The sequence below is a fragment of the Balaenoptera physalus genome (genome assembly GCF_965194825.1).
Source record: "Balaenoptera physalus genome assembly, chromosome: 9".
NCBI classification, from domain to species: Eukaryota; Metazoa; Chordata; class Mammalia; order Artiodactyla; family Balaenopteridae; genus Balaenoptera; species Balaenoptera physalus.
In genome coordinates this window covers 95,491,268-95,515,811 of record NC_138888.1, presented here as the reverse complement: position 1 = coordinate 95,515,811, position 24,544 = coordinate 95,491,268, and the positions used below count along the sequence as shown (strand labels likewise).

At 35.7% G+C, this 24,544-nt stretch overlaps 1 long non-coding RNA gene across 1 annotated transcript in view; it reads right to left on the bottom strand.

The window, feature by feature from the left end:
* Positions 1-24,544, bottom strand: part of LOC309666652 — a 119,539-nt gene that overhangs the window by 2,939 nt on the left and 92,056 nt on the right. Inside the window, exon 4 of the long non-coding RNA XR_014267190.1 lies at positions 17,859-17,995. This is a non-coding gene — a long non-coding RNA (uncharacterized lncRNA). The remainder of the gene's footprint in view (positions 1-17,858; positions 17,996-24,544) is intronic.

Genomic DNA, 24,544 nt, shown 5'->3' with positions numbered 1-24,544 from the left:
GACACAAGCCCAAAAGCTGAGGAAAAAAAAAAACAATGAATATGGCCAGGAAAATATGATGATATTGATCATAATAAATCTATTGTTCTCTGCTTAAATATTCAGTGGAAAAAGTAGGCACAGTCCTCTTTCAAACATTTTTTTTGGAAGCTATTATTTTCTTTAGGGAAGCTAGAGAGCATTTATTACTGAGAAGCTGTCTTTTGCTTTCAGTCTCTAAAAGGAGCTGTGTAGAAAATATGCATTTAAAAGTCATAACAAAGGACAGAATTACCAAAACAACAGACTGGCTAGCTATGAAATTTAGTTGTACTTTTCAGGTATTTTAAAATAAATTCTTAATCAAGTTACTTTGATTCACAAAAGTCTTCATGTCTATTTCTCCCACATTGTCTGGGGGAAAATAACAGAGAAAACCTTACTAATTTTCTCTCCTCCATTGATGTAAACAAAAGTGCATTTAATGGTTTTGAGAAATATGCCTACCTAAGTAATTAATCCATAGATCACATTTTGTTTAAAATTAACCCAAAATTTAAATCACTGGATAAAATTTCCCTTAGTATTGCGTGAGTCACCATTGTCCAAACATAATGGCTCAGATACATATTCAGGAATATCTATTTGAGGAGAGAGTTTGTATAATGCAAAATATTTATCATCTTACTTGATTCTTGTGTAACAACAAAGGGATATATTTTCTAAAAGCTTAAATAATTATTAAAGAGAGATTCTTATAGCATCTCTGCAAGGCACATGACATCTTTTTCTTAGCAGTAAGGAAACAGAAGTGAAATACAAAGATAGATCAAAGACTTTGTAAGAGACTAAAAGTAATAATTTTCCCAGCCTCCACTCAGAACTGTTTCATCTGCATTCACTGAAAAAATATATACAGAATATGAACACATTTGGTAATAACGCTGAATCAAGAATTCTTGTTCTCCTTTTGAAGCTGATGAATTAACTTTCTCAATCTCAGGATGGCGTTTGTTTTCTCTGGAAAACTCTACATTGACTGAATTTCCCAATTTAACTCATGTCAGAATCTAACTTGATGGGTATACGAGGAAAGGCATCAAACAGTGACTTGTTGAAATCCAGGGAAGCCTTATGTCAATGTGGAGAGTTAAGAAAGCTAAAGATTAGTCCAGCTATGAAAAAGGCATGAAATAAACATTTTTATGAAAAAAGCTTATTTTTTTCTCTTTTAAGGAAAAAGAGTTGAGTCAAAAATGTTATCCATTAGTGCTTTCGAAATTAACAATTAATTTAAAATTTACTTCATGAATTTTATTGTGAACAGGACTTTGTCTATCAAAATACAACAAAATATTTTTGTCAGCAAATTGACACTTTAGAAAGTGGAAAGTCTAAATTGACTTTGCTTTTTTGAGTGCATCTTCCAACCCCCGATTTTACATAGAACCTTGATTCTATTCCCATACTCAATTTCTTCTCCCATTAACTTTACCCAATCCTCATCATTTTTATTTCATTCACCTGAACAACTCTCAGATCCACACCTATGTGGAGCGTATGAAGAGAATACAAAACCTATGAGCAGTAAACCCAAGGCTGGATCAGCTAAATTTGTCCTGAGACAGTCAACAAGGGCATTTCCAATTGAAGACAAGAAACAACAACATCATGGGGAAAGGATGAGTAAGTAATGAGATACAGATCTTCAGCTCATGCATGAGTAGAATTACATTTCCCATATAATATCACAAAAACCTATAAACCACTTTCCCTTAGGAAAATGAAACATTTCACACACTTACGGACATCCATCATCTTATTTCTCTAATAATAATATTACTATTATAACAATAGAGAACATTTATTGAGTTCTTGCTGTGTGCCACATACCAGATGGGAACAACTATACAAATCATAAGCGCAACAGAGTTAGACATGAAAAGTTGGGTAGCAGAAGCAGAAAGCCTGTTGATTTATTTATTTATTTATTTATTTATTTATTTATTTATTTATTTATTTTTGACTGTGTTGGGTCTTCGTTTCTGTGCGAGGGCTTTCTCCAGTTGCGGCGAGCGGGGGCCACTCTTCATCGCGGTGCGCGGGCCTCTCACTATCGTGGCCCCTCTTGTTGCGGAGTACAGGCTCCAGACGCGCAGGCTCAGTAGTTGTGGCTCACGGGCCTAGTTGCTCCGCGGCATGTGGGATCTACCCAGACCAGGGCTCGAACCCGTGTGCCCTGCATCGGCAGGCAGATTCTCAACCACTGCGCCACCAGGGAAGCCCAGAAAGCCTGTTTTAAGGATTGAGACTGGGACCAAGTCTAGGCAGGAAACCTTCCTGTAATTAACAAAAGATACCCAAGAGAGGACAGGTGGAGTATCAAGATGATGCAGGCTTTTATGAGTTTTGTTACAGACACTGATGCTTGGTACAAAGACTGTCAATACTAGCACATGATTAAAAGTAAGGAGAAGGATGAGGAGAGAATAAGAATCAACAATTATAAGAACTGTATATGCATTTCCTTAAATGCTAACTTTAAAAAAATTCAGGAAATAATATTATGTTCCTCATTTTATAGATGAGAGCCTGAAGCTAACTATGTAAAGGCCAGAACTGGAATTCAAACTTAGCTGGGCTTCACTCCAAATCCTATGTTTGGCGTTTAGAATGATCTGCCTCTGGACGCCACCCAGAGCAGAGATTTTGCTTCAGCCGGTCCTGGGTAATGTCCTCAGCCCAGTCCTACTGCAGAAGGATTCTGATAAATATCCAAACCTACACTGTAGTTACATATGTCATATTGCAATGCCAGAAGGTCATTTTTCTAGTTGCTATAGACGGCTTTGGGTCACTGGGTATGATTTACCCAAAAGGTTATACAACTGCAGAAAACTGGAGAAAATTCTAGAACCAGGATTTCTGAATTGATACAAAGTTGAATAAAAGCAGTTCATGCTAAGAGTCATCAAAGTGCAGCCTCCTTAAGTGGAGATCACATTACTTAGGAATCAAGGTAGAGAGAAGTCTACCATGAATACTATCATTCCAGGCTGCTGAGGCTACAAACCTTGGCATTATCCTTGCCCATTCTTTTTCTCTCACACCCTTTATTCAATCCCTGAGGAAATCCTTTTGGCTTTATCTTCAAAGTATATCCATTCAGTAGGTTGCCTTTTCATTTTATTGATGGTTTCCCTCGCTGTACAAAACGTTTTTGGTTTGATTAGATCCCATTTGTTTATCTTTGCTTTTGTTTCCCTTGTCTGAGGAGACAGATGCAAAAAAATATATCACTGAGACTGATGTCAAAGAGCTTACTGCCTATGTCTTCTTCTAGGACTTTATGGTTTCTGGTCTTACATTTAGGTCTTTAATCCATTTTGAGTTTATTTTTGTATTTGGTGTGAGAAAATGTTCTAGTTTCATTATTTTACATGAAGCAGTCCAGTTTTTACAACACCACTTATTGAAGAGACTGTCTTTTCTCCATTATATATTCTTGCTTCTTTGTTGTAGATTAATTGACCATATGTGTGTGAGTTTATTTCTGGGCTCTCTATTCTGTTCCATTGATCTATGTGTTTGTTTCTGTGCCAGTAACTTAAAAAAATGAAAACACTAAGTTGAAAAGATATACACACCCCAATTTTACAGCAGCATTATTTAAAATAGCCAAGATATGGAAGCACCTAAGGGCCCATTGATAGATTAATGGAAAAAAGAAGATGTGGATTATATATACACAAAGTGGAATAGTACTCAGCCATAAAAAGAATGAAATCTTGCCATTATTGACAACATGGATGGTTCTGGAGGGTATTATGCTTGGTGAAATAAGTCAGACAGAGGAAGACAAATACTGTATATCTTTACTTAGATGAGATATCTAAAAAACAAAACAAATGAACAAATATAACAAAACAGAAACAGACTCACAGACACAGAGAACAAAGTAGTGGTTGCCAGAAGAGAGGGTGTGTGGAGAGAGACAAAATAGGTGAAGGGGATTAAGAGGTACAAACTACCAGTTATAATATAAATAAATCACAGGGATATAATGTACTGCACAAGGAATATATTCAATACTTTATAATAACTTTGTATGGTGTATAATCTATAATCTGTGTTGTACATCTGAAACTAATATATGTAAGACAATTATACTTCAATTAAATATATATATTATAATACATAATATATACTTATAAATATAGTATATATACATTATATATAATGTACATTATTATATATAATGTTATATAAAATATATATTTAAAGTATTTAATGTTATATATAATATATATAATATATATTTTACACATATAATGTATATATGTTGTTTATTTTGTTTTTTTAACACCTTTATTAGAGTATAATTGCTTTACAATGGTGTGTTAGTTTCTGCTTTATAACAAACTGAATCAGTTCTACATATACATATGTCCCCATATCTCTTCCCTCTTGCATCTCCATCCCTCCCACCCTCCCTATCCCACCCCTCTAGCTGGTCACAAAGCACCGAGCTGATCTCCCTGTGCTATGCAGCTGCTTCCCACTAGCTATCTATTTTACATTTGGTAGTGTATATATGTCCATGCCACTCTCTCACTTCGTCCCAGCTTCCCCTTCCCCGTCCCCGTATGCTCAAGTCCATTCTCTAGTAGGTCTGCATCTTTATTCGCATCTTGCACCTAGGTTCCTCATGACAATTTTTTTTTTGGTTCCATATGTATGTGTTAGCATACGGTATTTGTTTTTGCTTTCTGACTTACTGCACTCTGTATGACAGTCTCTAGGTCCATCCACCTCACTACAAATAACTCAGTTTTGTTCCTTTTTATGACTGAGTAATATTCCATTGTATATATGTGCCACATCTCCTTTAACCATTCATCTGTTGATGGACACTTAGGTTGCTTCCATGTCCTGGCTATTGTAAATAGAGCTGCAATGAACATTGTGGTACATGAATCTTTTTGAATTATGGTTTTCTCAGGGTATATGCCCAGTAGTGGGATTGCTGGGTCGTATGGTAGTTCTATTTGTAGTTTTTTAAGGAACCTCCATACTGTTCTCCATAGTGGCTGTATCAATTTACATTCCCACCAACAGTGTAAGAGGGTTCCCTTTTCTCCACACCCTCTCCAGCATTTATTGTTTGTAGATTTTTTGATGATGGCCATTCTGACGGGTGTGAGATGATATCTCATTGTAGTTTTGATTTGTAATTCTCTAATGATTAATGATGTTGAGCATTCTTTCATGCGTTTGTTGGCAATCTGTATATCTTCTTTGGAGAAATGTCTACTTAAGTCTTCTGCCCATTTTTGGACTGGGTTTTTTGTTTTTTTGATATTGAGCTGCATGAGCTGCTTGTAAATTTTAGAGATTAATCCTTTGTCAGTTGCTTCATTTACAAATATTTTCTCCCATTCTGAGGGTTGTCTTTCGTCTTGTTTATAGTTTCCTTTGCTGTGCAAAAGCTTTTAAGTTTCATTAGGTCCCATTTGTTTTTTTTTTGTTGTTGTTGTTGTTTTTATTTCCATTTCTCTAGGAGGTGGGTCAAAAAGGATCTTGCTGTGATTTATGTCATAGAGTGTTCTGCCTATGTTTTCCACTAAGAGTTTGATGGTGTCTGCCCTTACACTTAGGTCTTTAATCCATTTTGAGTTTATTTTTGTGTATGGTGTTAGGGAGTGTTCTAATTTCATTCTTTTACATGTAGCTGTCCAGTTTTCCCAGCACCACTTATTGAAGAGGCTGTCTTTTCTCCACTGTATATTCCTGCCTCCTTTATCAAAGATAAGGTGACCATATGTGCATGGGTTTATCTCTAGGCTTTCTATCCTGTTCCATTGATCTATATTTCTGTTTCTGTGCCAGTACCATACTGTCTTGATTACTGAAGCTTTGTAGTATAGTCTGAAGTCAGGAAGCCTGATTCCTCCAGGTCCGTTTTTCTTTCTCAAGATTGCTTTGGCTATTCGGGGTCTTTTGTGTTTCCATACAAATTGTGAGATTTTTGGTTCTAGTTCTGTGAAACATGCCAGTGGTACTTTGATAGGGATTGCATTGAATCTGTAGATTTCTTTGGGTAGTAGAGTCATTTTCACAATATTGATTCTTCCAATCCAAGAACATGCTATATCTCTCCATTTGTATCATCTTTAATTTCTTTCATCAGTGTCTTATGATTTTCTGCATACAGGTCTTTTGTCTCCTTAGGTAGGTTTATTCCTAGATATTTTATTCTTTTTGTTGCAATGGTAAACTTTTGTTAACCTTGTGGGTTTTTTGTTCTTCTTTCTCTAATTGCTCTAGGTGTAAGGTTAGGTTGTTTATTTGAGATGTTTCTTGTTTCTTGAGGTAGGATTGTTTGCTATAAACTTCCCTCTTAGAACTGCTTTTGCTGCATCCCATAGGTTTTGGGTCATCGTGTTTTCATTGTCATTTGTTTCTCGGTATGTTTTGATTTCCTCTTTGATTTCTTCAGTGATCTCTTGGTTATTAAGTAGTGTGCTGTTTAGCCTCCATGTGTTTGTATTTCTTACAGATTTTTTCCTGTAATTGAAATCTAGTCTCATACATTGTGGTCGGAAATGATACTTGATATGATTTCAATTTTCTTAAATTTACCAAGGCTTGATTTGTGACTCAAGATATGATCTATCCTGGAGAATATTCCATGAGCACTTGAGAAGAATGTGTATTCTGTTGTTTTTGGATGGAATGTCCTATAAATATCAATAAAGTCCATCTTGTTTAATGTATCATTTAAAACTTGTGTTTCCTTCTTTATTTTCATTTTGGATAATCTGTCCATTGGTGAAAGTGGGGTGTTAAAGTCACCTACTATGATTGTGTTACTGTCGATTTCCCCTTTTATGGCTGTTAGTATTTGCCTTGTGTATTGAGGTGCTCCTATGTTGGGTGCATAAATATTTACACTTGTTATATCTTCTTCTTGGATTGATCCCTTGATCATTAAGTAGTGTCCTTCTTTGTCTCTTGTAATAGTCTTTGTTTTAAAGTCTATTTTTTCTGATATGAGAATTGCTACTCCAGCTTTCTTTTGATTTCCATTTGCATGGAATATCTTTTTCCATCCCCTCACTTTCAGTCTGTATGTGTCCCTAGGTCTGAAGTGGGTCTCTTGTAGACAGCATATATACGGGTCTTGGTTTTGTTTCCATTCAACCAGTCTATGTCTTTTGGTTGGAGCATTTAATCCATTTACGTTTATGGTAATTATCGATATGTATGTTCCTATTACCATTTTCTTAATTGTTTTTTGTTTATTATTGTAGGTCTTTTCCTTCTCTTGTGTTTCCTGCCTAGAGAAGTTCCTTTAGCATTTGTTGTAAAGCGGGTTTGGTGGTGCTGAATTCTCTTAGCTTTTCTTGTCTGTAAAGGTTTTAATTTCTCCATCAAGTCTGAATGAGATCCTTGCTGGGTAGAGTAATCTTGGTTGTAGGTTTTTCTCCTTCATCACTTTAAATATGTCCTGCCACTCCCTTCTGGCTTGCAGTGTTTCTGCTGAAAGATCAGCTGTTAACCTTATGGGGATTCCCTGTATGTTATTTGTTGTTTTTCCCTTGCTGCTTTTAATATTTGTTCTTTGTATTTAATTGTTGATAGTTTGATTAATATGTGTCTTGGCGTGTTTCTCCTTGGATTTATCCTGTATGGGACTCTCTGTGCTTCCTGGATTTGATTAACTATTTCCTTTCCCATATTAGGGACGTTTTCAACTATAATCTCTTCAAACATTTTCTCAGTCCCTTTCTTTTTCTCTTCTTCTGGGACCCCTATAATTCGAATGTTGGTGCATTTAATGTTGTCTCAGAGGTCTCTGAGACTGTCCTCAATTCTCTTCATTTTTTCTCTTTATTCTGCTCTGTAGTAGTTATTTCCACTATTTTATCTTCCAGGTCACGTATCCATTCTTCTGCCTCAGTTATTCTGCTATTGATCCCTTCTGGAGAATTTTTAAATTCATTTATTGTGTTGTTCATCACTGTTTGCTCTTTACTTCTTCTAAGTCCTTGTTAAACGTTTCTTGTATTTTCTGCATTCTATTTCCAAGATTTTGTATCATGTTTATATCATTATTCTGAATTCTTTTTCAGGTAGACTGCCTATTTCCTCTTCATTTGTTTGGTCTGGTGGGTTTTTGCTTTGCTCCTTCATCTGCTGTGTGTTTCTCTGTCTTCTAATTTTGCTTAACTTACTGTGTTTGGGGTCTCCTTTTCGCAGGCTGCAGGTTCATAGTTTCCGTTGTTTTTGGTGTCTGTCCCCAGTGGCTAAGGTTGGTTCAGTGGGTTGTGTAGGCTTCCTGGTAGAGGGGACTGGTGCCTGTATTCTGGTGGATGAGGCTGTATCTTGTCTTTCTGGTGGGCAGGTCCACGTCTGGTGGTGTGTTTTGGGGTGTCTGTGGCCTTATTATGATTTTAGGCAGCCTCTCTGCTAATGGATGGGGTTGTGTTCTTGTCTTGCCAGCTCTCCGAACAAAGGCACTGGACATACACAGTCTGCACAGGGAGGCTCCAACATAAGAATGCCCTTTCAAGACCACAATAGGTAACTGTTCTACCTAAATTTATCAAGGCAGAGAAAGAGCAATAGAAAATCCCTGAAAAAATAAATAATGAAACAGAAATTTTTTAAAAATCGGTAATAAAAATGTTAACTGAATTAGGAAAAATAATTGATCTAAACACTGAATATTTTAACAAGGAACTAGAAAATATTAAAAAAAAATACCCAATCAGAAATGAAGAATCCAATAGCTGAAATAAAAATGACACTAGAAGGAATGAATAGCAGCCTAAGTGAGACAGAAGACTGTGTAAGTGATCTGGAACACAGAATAATGGAAATCACCCATTCTGAAGAACAAAAATTTTTTTTAAATTTAATAAAAAACAGTGTAAGATATCTCTAATATAAGATTAAGCATACCAACATTTGCATTATAGGGCTCCCAGAAGTATAAGAGAAGGAGAAGGGGATCAAAATGTATTTGATGAAATTATGGCTGAAAACTTCCAAACCTGCAGAAGGAAACAGATATGCAGGTATAGGAATTAGCAGGTTACAAATAAGATGGACCTAAACAGATCCACACCAAGACACTTCATAATAAAAATGGCTAAATTTAAAGAAAATTCTAAAGGCAGCAAGTGAAAATCAAAGAGTCATTTACAAGGGAATTCCCTAAGGTTATCAACTGATTTCTCTGAAGAAACTTTGCAGGCCATAAGGAAGTGGCATGATATATTCAAAGGGCTGAAAGAGCAAAACCTACAACCTAGGATACTTTCCCCCAGCAAGGTTATCATTTAGAATCAAAGAAAGAATTTCTCAGACAAGAAAAAACAAAAGAATTCATCAATACTAAACCTACCCTAAAAGAAATGTTAAAAGCTCTTCTCAAAGTAGAAAAGAAGTAAGAATCTACAGGAAAGGGAAACCCCGATAGAAAAGGCAGATATAGTGTAAGGACTGAGGATCAACAACTTAAATAAGCCAGTATGAAAATTAAAAGAAAAAAAATTGTAAAAAACAAAAACTATAATAAATAGTTAAGGGTTAAAGATGAAGATATAAAATATTAGGTCAAAAACACAAAATGTTGTGGGGGGTGTGACAAAATATAGATCTTTTAGAATGTGTTTGAACTTAAATGATTACCAGTTTAAACCAAGTAGTTATATGTCAACATATACAAACCACATGGTAACCACAAATCAAAAACATACAATAGATACACAAAACCAAAAAGAAAGGAATACAAGCATACTACTAAGGAAAATAATTACACACAAGGGAAGAAACAAAAAGAAGAAATGAACAGAGAACTACAAAATCAACCAGAAAACAAGTAATCAATAATTACTTTAAATGTCAATGGACTAAATGCACTAAGCAAAAGACATAGTGTGTCTGATTGGATAAAAGAGCACTTTTCAAGTGCACATGGAATGTACTCCAGGATAGATCACATGCTAGGCCACAAAACAAGTGTCAACAAATTTAAGAGGATAGAAATTGTATCAAGCATTTTTTTCTGACCACAATGGTATGAAACTAGAAATCAATTATAGAAAGAAAAATTGATGAACCTTTAGCCAGACTCACCAAGGAGAAAAGAGAGAGGACTCAAATAAACAATAAGAAATGAAAGAGGAAAAATAACAACTGATACCACAGAGACACAGAAAAATCATAAGAGAATACTACTAACAGTTTTATGCCAACAAATTGGACAACCTAGAGGAAATGGACAAATTTCTAGAAACATACAATTTGCCAAGACTGAATCAAGAAGAAATAGACAATCTGAACAGACTGATCACTAGTAGTGATATGGGATTTGTAGTAAAAATACTCCATCCAAACAAAAATCCAGGACTGACAGCTTCACAGGGGAATTCTACCAAACATGTAAAGAAGAGCTAATACCTATCTTTCTCAAACTAATCCAAAAAATTGATGAGGATGGAACACTCCCAAATTCATTCTATGATGTCACCATTACCCTGATACCAAAACTAGACAAAGATACTACAAAAAAGAAAATTACAGGCCAATATCTTTAATGCATATATATGTAAGAATCCGCAACAAAAAATTAACAAACTGAATCCAACAATATATAAAAAGAATCACACACCATGATCAAGTTGGAATTATTCCAGGGATATAAGGATGGTTTAATATTCACATATCAATCAATGTGATATATTACATTAACAACAAGAAGGATAAATATCACATGATCATCCCAATAGATACAGAAAAAAAATTTCACAGAATTCAACACCCATTCATGATAAAAACTCTCATCAAAGTGGGTACATAGGGAACATATCTCAACATAATAAAGGCCACTTATGATGAACCCACAGCCAGCATCATACTTATTGGTGAAAAGCTGGAATCCTTTCCTCTAAATCAGGAACAAGGCAAGGATGCCCACTCTCACCATTTCTATTTAACACAGTATTAGAAGTCCTAGCCACAGAAATCAGACAAGGAAAAGAAAGAAATGGAATCCAAGCTGGAAGGAAGAATTAAAACTGTCATTATTTGCAGATGACATGATACTACATAGAGAAAACCCTAAAGTCTCCACCAAAAATTTAGATTAAGAAATGAATTTATCAATGTTGCAGGGTACAAGATCAATATATAGAAATCTGTTGCTTTTTTATACACAGTAATAATAAAGTATCAGAAACAGAATTTTTAAAAAATCCATTTTTAAACTGTATCAAAAAGGATAAAATACCTAGGAATAAACTTAACCAAAGAGGTAAAAGACCTATGCTCTGGAAACCATGAAACATTGATGAAGGAAACTGAAGATGATACAACGAAGTGGAAAGATATCCTCTGCTCTTGAATTAGAAAAATTAATATTGTTAAAATGGTCATTTTACCCAAAGCAATCTACAGATTTAATGCAATCTATATCAAAATGCAAATGTCATTTTTCACAGAACTAGAACAAATAACCCTAAATTTTATATGGAAACACAAAAGACCCTGAATTGCCAAAGCAATTCTAAGAAAAAAAAACAAAGTTAGAGTTATCACCCTCCCAGACTTCAGACTATACTACAAAGCTACAGACATCAAAACAGTATGGTACTGGCACAAAAAACAGACACATTGATCAATGGAACAGAATAGAGAACCCATAAATAAACCCACACACCTGGGGTCAATTAATCAATTAAAACAAAGCAGGCAAGAATAAACAATAGATAAAAGACTATTTCTTCAAAAAGAGGTGCTGTGAAAACTGAACAGCTACATGTAAAAGAAAGAGATTAGAACATTTCCTCACACCATATACAAAAATAAACTCAAGATGAATTAAAAACATAAATGTAAGACTAGAAAACATAAAACTCCTAGAAGAGAACATAGGCAGAATATTCTTTGACATAAATTGTAGCAATTTTTAAAAATCCATTTCCAAAAGCAAAGGAACTAAAAACAAAAATTTCAAAAATGGGACCCAGTTAAACTTAAAAGTTTTTGCCCATCAAAGAAAACAAAATGAAAAGGCAACTTACAGAATGGAAGAAAATATTTGCAAATGATATGACCACCAAGGGGTTAATATCCAAAATATATAAACACCTCAAACAATTCAACATCAAAAAAACAAACAACTGATTAAAAATGGGCAGAAGACCTGAATAGGTGTTTTTGCAAGAAGATATACAGATGACCAGCAGGCATATGAAATATGTTCAACATTACTAATCATCAGAGAAATGCAAATCAAAAGCACAAGATGTCACCTCACACCTGTCTGAATGGTTATCATCAAAAAGATCACAAATAGCAAATGTTGGCAAGAATGTGGAGAAAAGGAAAGCTTTGTACACTGTTGGTGGGAATGGAAATTGGTACAGCCACAATAGAAAACAGTATGGAGTTTCCTCAAAAAACTAAAGATAGAACTACCATATGATCCAGTAATTCTATACCTGGGTATAAATCTGAGGGAAAAAAAATATTAATTCAAAAATGCTTTCAAAATGCTTTTTCTCATCTCTTCCTTCGGATAAGACATTACTCTTCACAAAACTCTCAGACACCCTGGTAAATTTAAAGCAATTATTCTCAGATTCTAGAGCCTTCACTAATCAACTTCATCTTCAGGATACTCAGATAGTCCATGCTTCTCTGACACTACTGTTTATGTTTCACTAATCAGTTTTGCCCAGCGCTATTCTTCCTCTCTCCTACTTTCCTTCTTGGGCTTTCTTGATGGCTCATTCCTCAGTTCTGTTCATAATTGTTTCCATGCTATTCGTGAAGTCAGTCCCACCATCTCTCATACATTCAGGTGCCAAAGTCATGTGGAATGGGTAGAACTCTGGATATTATCTTATGCCGACAAATAAATGAGTCAATGTATGAAAAAAGCAAATATATTTGTCAGTTTCATCCAACACATTTTACGAAAGGGGAAAGGATTTGTATAATGGTTTTGCCTTATTGAGGTGAAAATCCCCTAAAGGCAGAAGCAGATTGTTCTTTTTGATATATCACATTCAACCTGACACCAAGGAAGGTCAGAGTGGGTGCTACACAGAAAATGCTTTGTTAACAAGCATTGTGAACCCTTTTGAATTATAACTTTTAAAATGTAGAATCTTTTCATTTTCATTTTAAGCATCCAGCCTATTATAAAATTGTACTGCCTGCATGTTTATGTATAAGGGTACTGTTTTCCATGTCCAAAGTGCAGGTTAGTGAAAACATGTCTCAATCACAAACACAAATCATTACCACTTGTGACAACAATTATGATTTTTTTACTAGTTACCATAGCCTGACCATGGGATACAAAAGTATATCTATAGTTGCATACTAAGATTAAGCTGGTGAAAAGCAGTCTCTGAAATTGAATTCTACATTGCTCCCTATTTACAGACATGCTGAACTGCCTTTTTCCAAAGCAGAAACTTCCTACACATTATTTCATTTATTCTCAGAATATTTCCAAGGCACTGAAATATACTAAATGCTCATCTTACTGAGCTACTTAGGGCCAGGAGAGATCTCCTTTAAGACTCTCCCTAATGCAGCCCACTCCATTCTTAGCTGACCTCATATTTTATCCCAAATTACAAAAATTAAGGACAAGGGTTTAACTGTTTTTCTTCAGGTGTATATATTCTCTGCTACACTAAGCTTCTAGAAAGAAAGAATGTTTCCCTCATTACTGAGTCTCTCTGCTAGCCTAAATTATATATTCAGTAAAATATTGTGGAACTCAACCAAAAATGAGCAGTGTCTCAAATGCATTTTAGGTGGACAGGGCGTTTTAAATCAATATAGAAAAGTCATTAATCAGAGGGTAAACAGAAACTAGTGCAATTCAAGTTATGAAAAAAAGATCACAGAGAAATGAAGACAAGTCTTTGGGGATAATCATCACAAATGTAGTTTCCAGAGCACAGAGATCCTTCATATCCTAACCCATCATAAATCAACTGTGTGACCTTGGGAGAAATACCTATCTTCTCATTTGAAACATGTGAACAACAATGTATGCTGCATTGGGTTTTAAGGGTTAAGCAAGACGATATATGAAAAGCACTAAGTATACAGTTTTGACAAATAGTAAGTAGTGAAAACTGAAAGTTGTCAGATTGGTGTGATGTAGAATTTCCAGCTAGGTGAAATATTATCAGAGAAACTGAGCTAGCATGATAAATCTGGGAAATGGCTGTAGAGGGAGTAGAAAAACAATCATAAAAATACTGTCATGGAACAAATAGGTTAGAAGATAAAGAAATTTCATAGAGCGCATTTTTTAACTTTATATAGTAAGAGCTAGGAATATATACTAAGTAGTGATAAATATTAAGACATAAGTTTTGAAGAAGATTAGACAATGTGCTACTTTCCCAAGAAAAAGAGTGACTGAAGGCAATAGGATGTGCTAGGAAGTTCCTGCAGTAAGCCTGGAGCAAATGATAAAAGTCTCATGAAGTTTGGAAGCTGCAAAAAAGGGGAAACAAGTTTGTATTCAAAAGCCTTGCTGGCAAAGATCCAGGATGGTTTAATGAACGTTGGCAAAGCTAGTCTCTGCTCAGACACCGTGGAACTCCTTGTCTGAATGCAGTCACCATAGCTGTGCGGACATGCACTAACCATTACCATAGCCCCACGTTGTGTCCTGAAATCCAAAGGCTGCTGAAGAAAAGTGTCGTTTCCTCTGTGTAATGTCCCTGTACATGGAGCCATGATGTCCATGTCTGACAGTGGGAATTTTACCAACCTCTCACCTGTTTTCCTAATAAGACTGAACTTGCTGGAGAAAAAAACAGATCAAAACATATTTTGAAGGGTTTTTAGAACATATATAGAAAGTCAGTAAGTACATAAAGGCATTTGTGGTGGAATAAAAGAGAGGCTTAACAACAAAAAGAAGAGAGATCCATAAATGAAAAATACAAAGACAAATTCACCTAAATACGTTATGCTAAACCAACATTGTTCCCCTTTCTTAAAATCATTTTACCAAGGGAACACTATTGGCCTGATACATCTGTGTTTTAGCAAGAATTTCATCAACGTCTATAAAATTTCTAATAGATATAGGTATAGGTATAGATTATGTGTATGTGTGTATATATACATATATATATGTATATGAACCTTAAGGATGTGGTCTTCATGACTGAAGATGAAGTAAAACATACCAGAAAACTATTGATTAAGAGACTGTTGATAACTCAGGGATATTTCCAGTAGTGTGGTGCAGAAGGCTTACAATGTTTGTTGAATTACAAACATAAATAAAGATAATATATTTGGTTGAAGGATCAAAATTAATTCAATTGGTTAGAGCATAAGCTTAAATCTATCTCTACCTATCAATCAATCTATCATCTATCTATAATATTAATAATGCACATTGAGACTTCCATTTCGTTTCCAAAAATTTATTTTATTAGTCTGATATGGGAACATTTTTTCATGTGAAGGAGACCTAGGAAATGTTTTAGTCATGAGTGAATTGTAATTAACAGAAAGCTACTGAAGTTACTTAAGCAAAATAATTAAATGTACTTGATGAAACCTTAGTTATTTCATGGAAACAAAAGGCATGATTGAAACTAATAATGAGAAGGTCATCAGAAACCCAAATAGTCATCCTTCTCTATCTCTCATCTTTTCATCTCTCCACTGTTTGATTTATTCTTCTTTTCTTGCATGATTTTTCACTCTGATTCTTCATGTACATATCAGGAATACTGGCTTCCTGTATTTTACAGTTTACATTTAATTCATTTCCTTGATCTAAGCAGACTGACTACAAATCTCTTAGTCCCTATACCAAATTCCAGCTAGAAAAATAATAAGAATTGTACCAATTGGAAGCAGGTGCCCACACTGGTCCAAACAACTGTAGCCAAGGCAGCAGGCAAGGTGGTAGAGTACAATCATGACTGTTGGAGTGTGCAGTTTCTACAGAAAAAGGTTTACTGAAAACTGAACAAATACATCATTGTTTTCTAAATCAGGAAACCAGTTGATTACATAGTCAATATGAGGCAAAATGGGATGCAGTGAAATGTTACCCAGATGAAAGGGCAAGAGCAGAGATTCTTTATATGTTTTCTCCACTGAGAAAACCACACCTCCAGTCCTGACTTATTTTAGGAGGGGCTGACAAATAAAAGAGCACATTCATTGACTCCAGGTTAAGAATTATTCTTTAATAATTTCTTTTTAATGCCTACAGATACATATGATTTCAAATTGTGTCTTACTCATTCACCAGCCTAAAATGTATAAACAATGTAATTCAAATCTCTCTATGAATTTGATGAAAGAATTGGTTAAGAATGTAATTCCTTCGAGTTAAATTGTAAATGAGTATATATATCATTTAAAAGATAACCAAGAAAAATAGAAACAATTTTCATTTCTTCTATTTTTTCCTTCAGAGTTTTTTGTTCTTCAAAATTGAGAGGCTCCCACAGGTTAAATATTTCATCACTCTTTGCTTTTTTCAGGAAATAAACATGAGACATTGAGATCAATTTTTTGCCTAAAAGCATATTTTTGTCTTGATAGGCAAGATTGCACATGGTATGGTATTAGGAGAGGGCACTTGTAGGAAAGTAATCCCTATGCAAATGCCATTTTTTCATTAGGCAAATCCAAACAGAAAATAAATAAATAAATAAATTCCACTACTTCATTAACTTTAGAGAGGTTTAATTGATAAGCTTTCAACAGCAGCTGAGATAATTAGTCTCTCAGTGTCAATCTACTATGGGCTTCCACTTTTTGCTTTCCTTAATAATGATGTTGTTGCCATATCAGAAATATATAAATCTAGAAACATATTGGTAAGAACAGGAAGTATCTTCTAATTAGTTATCAAGGCTTGGACTTTCAATTTCTGCAGATTGAGCTCAAACTTCTAGAAAGGGAGGAAGAGACATTCTCATCCTACTATCCTACCTTATCTCCTGCCATGATTCCCAATCATCACATATTCTACCTTAGAGGCATCAAGACAGTCCCCTGGAAAACTGATGCTTTGTATTCTTATGCACATTCAGAAAGTAGAGTTAAGAGGAATACTCATGTGTGTGCATGTGTGTGTTTTTATGTTTGTGTGTATGTGTGTATATATGTGTGTACCCACACACAAGTGTTTAGTGTTGGTAGTTTTGAGGGATAGTTAAAGAAAAAGAAAGAAAAATTCTGAAAAAATGTAAATAATGCTGATTTTATGCAATGTTACTTTTCATCACATGATACAATTCCCTATTCCCTGCCACCATAAATGTCCTCCCATTAAGACCAAATTACTTATTGATCGGTGTTTCTCTTTGATCTATAGGATAAATTGATCTCGTGTCAGTCTATTTTCATTTGACAGACATCCAAAGGTTCTTCTCACTCTTCTCTGTTCATTTGACTCTTATTTGTTTTTCAAGATCCATCTCTTTGAAGGCATCCTCGATATACAGACAAAACCATCCATCTTTTCCCTTTTTTTTCCTCACCAGAACTTTGCATTAAATTTTAGAACTTAGATTGTTTTAAATAATTTTCATACAAAGCAAGTGTGAAAGCCCTTAAAATACAGACTTGATTTATCTCCTATTCCTTTAGCATGTGTCTGAAACATAGTTGCTAACACCATATTACTTACATACATGACAATACTACTACAAATCTAACAGTTTAAAACAATACACATATATAATCTCACAGTTTCTGTGGGTCAGGAGCACAACTTAACTGGGCCTTCCACAAGGCTGACGTTCAGCAAGGGCTGGGTTCTCACCTGAAGTTTTAACTGGGGAAGGATTTACCTCCAAGCTCATGTGGTTGGTGGTATTCAATTCCTTGTCAGCCGTTGGGTTGAGACCTTCAGTTTCTTTCTGGCTATCAGCAAGAGGCTGCTCTCAGTTTCTTGCCCTGTGGATCTAGCAAAATGGCCACTTGCTTCCTGAAAAACAATAAGGGGCAAAGTTCTTTGAAAGGCAGTTGTTATGGTCTTAAATAATATAATCACAGAGGGATATTCCATAACTTTTGCCATATTCCATTGGTTAGACATAAGTTACAGGGTCTTACCCACATCGAACAAGGAGCATGAGTACACAGAGATGGGAATAACTGAAGGAACTTTTAGAGTGTGTTCATCACAACCACAGAAATTTTTGTTTTATTTATTTTATATTTTGATGGAATGTCGAGGAGTGATGTATTTGGATGCTGACAAGGATACAGAGCAGCATCTCCAGGAGTTGAAAACTTCAGTTTTATTGTCTTTCTGTTACTCTTTCTTTTGATTATTCTTTAATGAGACAGTCTTTGGCATTCTATGTATCTGTTTCCCTGTCTCACTCTCTTTCCCAGGTATGAGGCAAAAATCGAAAAGATAATGTTCAAGAGTCTATAGAAAAATTTTTAGAGGATAATATAGTAATTTACTAAATAAAGAATGCAAAATCTTACATACAGTGTGATTATGGCTCTTAAACCTAAAATAATTAGTCATAGGAAAAGATTAGGAGAATATAAAAAAATCTATAGTAGGTATTTCCATAGTATGAGGCCATGGGTGATTTTTGGCATTGTTGCTGTTATTTTTCCCCTTTCTATTATATGCACGTATAAATCTTTTTTTTTCTTTTTTTTAATATATATATATATTTTTTAAATTAATTAATTAATTAATTTATGGCTGTGTTGGGTCTTCGTTTCTGTGCGAGGGCTTTCTCTAGTTGTGGCAAGCGGAGGCCACTCTTCATCGCGGTGTGCGGGCCTCTCACTATCGCGGCCTCTCTTGTTGCGGAGCACAGGCTCCAGACGCGCAGGCTCAGCAATTGTGGCTCACGGGCCCAGTTGCTCCGCGGCATGTGGGATCTTCCCAGACCAGGGCTCGAACCTGTATTCCCTGCACTGGCAGGCAGACTCTAAACCACTGTGCCACCAGGGAAGCCCCGTATAAATCTTATAACAGGAAAATAAAAGATAAAATTTATTTATAAATAAAAATGTTTTAAAAAAATATTCCACACTGGTTGTTAGTATTAGTCTGATGAGAGAAAGTAAATATAAACCAGAATGTCTTTCCTAGTAGAGCCTTTTATTTGATGTGATCACATACAACACTTCTTGTAAAATAGAAGAATATCTAATGCATTTTTGATGGATATTACTTTGGAGCATAAGGCTGTACTCTTAGGGATTATTATTCCAGGGTCACTGGCTTTCTGAGGATGCATATAATTCGTTTAGACTTCAAGCAAAAAGAAATGTAACACATAACTTGGGGCCAATGAACTAGGTGACAACTCTATTTGAAAGTTAAATTTAAAAAATTAAGTTACTCAAAAACATCTTGCTATCCTAAAGGTAGAAAATCTTAAGAGAGTTTCAGCTCTTGAGAAGTTTTCTAAATTCTCTTCGGAAACACATTGAATGCTACAACCATTTCTCTGAAGTAGGGGAATTCTCTCTGGTAATACAAATGTCAATTATAGACACACAATCAGTCATTCTATAGAAGCCTTTAAACCATGGACATGTCTTTAGAATTTATTGTGGTTTCCGGCAACAAGAAATAAAAGCTGTGGCTGTCATTCTCTACCCCCAAGAATGGTTGTAGGAAACCAGTGCCATGACAGAAATATATATATATATGTTTTTATCCTCTCTGTAGGCCTTGGAAAAAATCAAAAGTGATGAATAAAATAAATTCCACATGGACAATTTCTCACTAATTTATTAAATTTAAATAAGATGTGCTTTGTTACAACAACAAATATACCTCCTGCTGTATTCATTTCTCAGTTTAGAAGGTGGTAAAGAAAACTAAGTTCTAGTGTGAGTTGTCCCTATTTTTAAAAATAGTTGGGATTTCCCTGGCAGTCCAGTGGTTAAGACTCCACACTTCCAATGCAGGGGGTGCAGGTTCGATCCCTGGTCAGGGAAATAATATCCCACCTGCTGTGCAGTGTGGCCAAAAATTTTTTTTAAATTAAAATAGTGAAAGATGCACTCATATTCTGTTATTACAATTTCGTTGACATCAAAATGTCCTTAAAGTTTAAAAGTTTTCTTCTTTAATGTGAATTTTCTTGGTGTATTCTGTACCATTTTTGACACTGAAGATTTGTAACATCACAGTATGAAATAATAAGAAATATATTTATACTTATTATTTCAATATACATCTTATGATATATCTATATCTATATCTATATATCTGCCCCTGGTTCCTTATACAGAGCTCCTACAATCCTTGTAAATATTGGTGCTAGGATAATCTTTTGTCCTGACATTTAGTCTTTGGCCCCAATTCCTGACACAGAGCTCCTAAAACCTTTGTAATTTCCTGAGAGACAGGAGCATCTGACACCAAACTCCTAAATTCCTTGGAATTTCCTGGATGATTGGAATGTCTTTGTTGTAATGAGGTGACTCTAGGTGGGCTCCTGGTTGGAGCTGGTTACCAGAAAAACCAAGCCATGATTAGAAACTTGGAACTTTCAGTCCCACCCTCTGTACTCTGAGAAGGGGAGAGGGCCTGGAGATTGAGTTAATACCTATGTGATGAAGCCTCCATAAAAATTCAAATCCTGTACTACAGGGTTTGAGAGCTTCCAGGTTGGTGAACACATCCGCGAACTGGGAGAGTGGTACAACCCAACAAAACCCCCTGCTTTCAAGACCCTTCCAAACCTTGCCCATGTACTTCTTCGCCTGACTGTCCTCCTATACCCTTTATCTATCCTTTACTATATAATAAACTTGTAAATGTAAGTAAGTGTTTCCCTGAGTTCTGTGAACTTTTTTAGCAAATGATCAAACCCAAGGAGGGCAGTCATGAGAACATCCGATTTGTAGCCAAGTCTGACAGAAGATTTGGGTAACCTGGGGACTTACTACTTGCAATTGGCATCTGACGTGGAGGAAAGTCTTGTGGGACTGAGCTCTTAAACTGTGTGGTCTGAACGAACTCAGTGTCAGAATTGAATTGTAGGAATAGTTAGGGAGTTTGGGACTGACATGTACACACTGCTGTATTTTAAATGGATAACCAACAAGGACCTACTGTATAGCACAGGAAACTCTGCTCAGTGTTATGTGGAAGCCTGGATGGGAGGGAAGTTTGGGGAAGAAAGGATACATGTTTATATATGGTCGAGTCCCTTTGCTGTTCACATGAAACTTTCACAACATTGTTAATCGGATATACTTCAATATAAAACAAAAAGTTAAAAAAATAAAGGTATATCAACTCAAAAAAAAAAAAAAAACGAATTGAATTGAATTGTAGGACACCCTGTTGGTGTTGCAGAAATTTGCTTGGTTTGGGCCACACATATGATTACCAGAAGTGTCAGAAGTGAAGTGTTCGGTGTGGGTGATAGAAAAGAGATACACAAGAGTGTTTTTCCTATTACAGCAGTCATTATTCCAGTGTAGAATTTTGTCTTCATTATGTTTTATAAAATATATTTAGCACTGAATCAACCAGCATTTCTCTAACTCAAAACATTAAACAAAAATCAGAACCATTTTACCATTTTTAGGAACTAGGAAGAATACCTAGAAGTTTTGAGATTTTCAGGGGCCCAAGAAAGGTAAGAAGAAAAAATTATACCCACTAAATGTATATAATATATATAAAATAGATTAGCTATGTATAATATATATAAATTATATAATTATACATATAAATATATAGTGAGTGCACATGTGTATAAATACATATACACTTTAAAATGGAAAAGAAAGCTGCAAAACTAAAAATTAACAAATATTTAACTAAACATCTGCAAAATGAGTAGTTAACATTTTGTCAGCTACAGTAATTGGTTAGTATTTATCAAAATTTAATTACTCTTGGAAAAAATTCCATTTACTACCAGAAAAAATCAATGATGACAGAGATTTCACTGTGTTGTTCTCTGATGTATCCCAATCTTCCTGAAATAATATGTACAACAGAGCAGAATGTCAATAAAATTTTTGAATGAATGAATAAATGAATTTGGAGCAATAACTTTTCTTGCTTACATATGTCCCTATTCACAGTGCTTTCTGAGAAATCATAGGCAGTGATACACTAAAGGGGAAATCTGGAGCCTAACAATTTCCAAAGCAACATATAAAAACAAATCTCAAAACATTTCTAGAAAAAAATTTGCATATGATAAAGCTACCTCCAATATTGGTACACCTAGAGCTAAAGTTCCCTTTCCAGGGTCCCTGGCAGGCTGTGTGGTACTATTAACAGCAGTGTTCATTAGTTCTGAAGGGATCATCTATTCAGTCTTTCTCAGGATGCTAAGTAAACCAGATATATATTTATATTAGCCCAGTGAAAGACAATGCTTTATAATTCTTTTGTATAATACAAAATGCAGAATTAAATTTGCTCTGACTAATGCTTACTGGGTACCTATGATGTGTCCAACACTGTATAAGCACTCAGTATCACACAAAAATAGACTGAGGCATATCTCCTGTCTTCAGAGCACTTGCTTTCAATTTGGGAAGATAAGAAAAGTGTATACAAAAATCGTTCTCCTGCAATCACTTTGTTTTCTTTTGGGGAGCTACACAGAGAAACATTCAAAGGACATCATGATAAATATGTAACTAATTATCACCACTTCATTCTATATTTAGAATGGAATATGGAATGAAATTGCATAAATCCAGCTATAAATAGTAATATCTGTCCACACTTTGATTATTGTGTGAGCTTCTATTGTACAAGATTGACCCTGTCTATGTGAACAACTTGCCTGCAGTGGGCATAAAAGAAAGAAAAAAATAAACCAACAAAATTTCTTTCCCACTTTATCCAGACCTCCGCTGAGACAGAGTCTGGAGTTAAAAATGGCTCTGGCCAAGAAATTAATGGAGAAAGGCAATTGCAAAATTTGTATGACACTTTATGTAGTAGCCACTAAGAGATATTTGGCTTAGCAATGGGCTTGTGTACTTACTCCCCCCAAGACTAAGGAAGAACAATGCACAAGTGCAAGGAGATGTAGATTAAAAAAAAATAAAGGAACTAACACTTCAACGCTTAATAACATGATGGACAAACTCCATTGTGGGAAGAGAGATGGTTTCATAAGTACGAATCAGTTAGAAAACCAGATCTAGAGCTAGAGGTCATGAATATTGCCAAGGACTCTGCTTTATTTAACCAGTCTAGTGACTTTTTAGAAATGAATCTGATACATTCTCGCTGGCAACTGTGGACTTCACCACTTTTTATTGTTTTACCCAAATTTGAATCTGAAATGTATTTTATTTGCCTGGCCCTCAAGGCATTCAAGTAAGATGATCTGGTCTCTGAGATTTAACTTTGTTCTAAGATGTGTGTGTGTGTGTGTGGGAGGGCGGTATTTACCCATTTGATTTATGCAATGTTTACCCATTGGAAAATCTGAAAAATATAGAAACAGGTTTGCAATCCATGGTGATTGCTGTGTGTGGCTCGTTGAGAAATATTTGCTTTGCTTGGTGTTCCCATGTATAAAATGAGCTGCGTTGCAGGACTCAGAGCCCCAGGATTCCTCGTTGTTCTCAGAAATTGGATTGCCAAAGGTAACTACCACTTATTATCCTGCTAGAACAACCATCCAGCCTTGTCTCATTCCCAAGAGATGTCAAGACTATGTTTCTCAGCCTGTCTGTACCTAAGAATCACCTGGGAAGATCTTTAAAAAATGATAATTGCTTAGTCTACCTACTTAAAGATACTGTTTTCAATGATCTGGATGCAAATTGAGGATTTGTATTAAAGAACAAAACCAGAGATCAGATCAAGATGGCAGAGGAGGATGTGGAGCTTACCTCCCCCAACAAACACATCAAAAATTCATCTACATGTGGAACAATTCTCACATTAAACTAACTGGAAATTGGCAGAGGAATTCCTATACAACCAAAGCTGCAAGAAAGATGTCCACGTAACTGGGTAGGATGGAAAAAAGGCATAGTGTCAGGACCTCCACCCCTGGAAGGAATCCGAAAGCAAGAGAAGGTCCTCACGGGTGGGCCCTCACCCTGGTAAGTAGACGGGTAGAGCCATAAACTGGGCTTCTTGGTCCTGGGGTCCTGCGTGGAGGAGACAAGACCCCTTGGCTGCTGGGAGAATTACTGGGACATATACAAGGGCTGGAGAAACCTAGACTACTCACAAAGGATGCACCAGTCCAGCTTGCCAGCAGTTAGGTGGACAGAGTTCTGCCCTGGCAGCTGCCACCTCTTTGTACTCCGCAATCTGAGTGACGTGAACACCCTGGTCCTGCTCATTCCACATCACAGCTTGGCACAGGATGCACGCCAGCTGGACCCTGGGAAAAGACACAGTCTCACTACACAGAGACATCCCAGGGGCTTGCGGTGTGGTCCAGGTGGGGCAGTAATGCCATTGTCAGTGCTTATTTGAGCAGAGCTGGAAACCAGATGCCTAGGTCCTGGCTCCCAGTTGAGCAAACTCTCTGACTCTGCCCGTTCC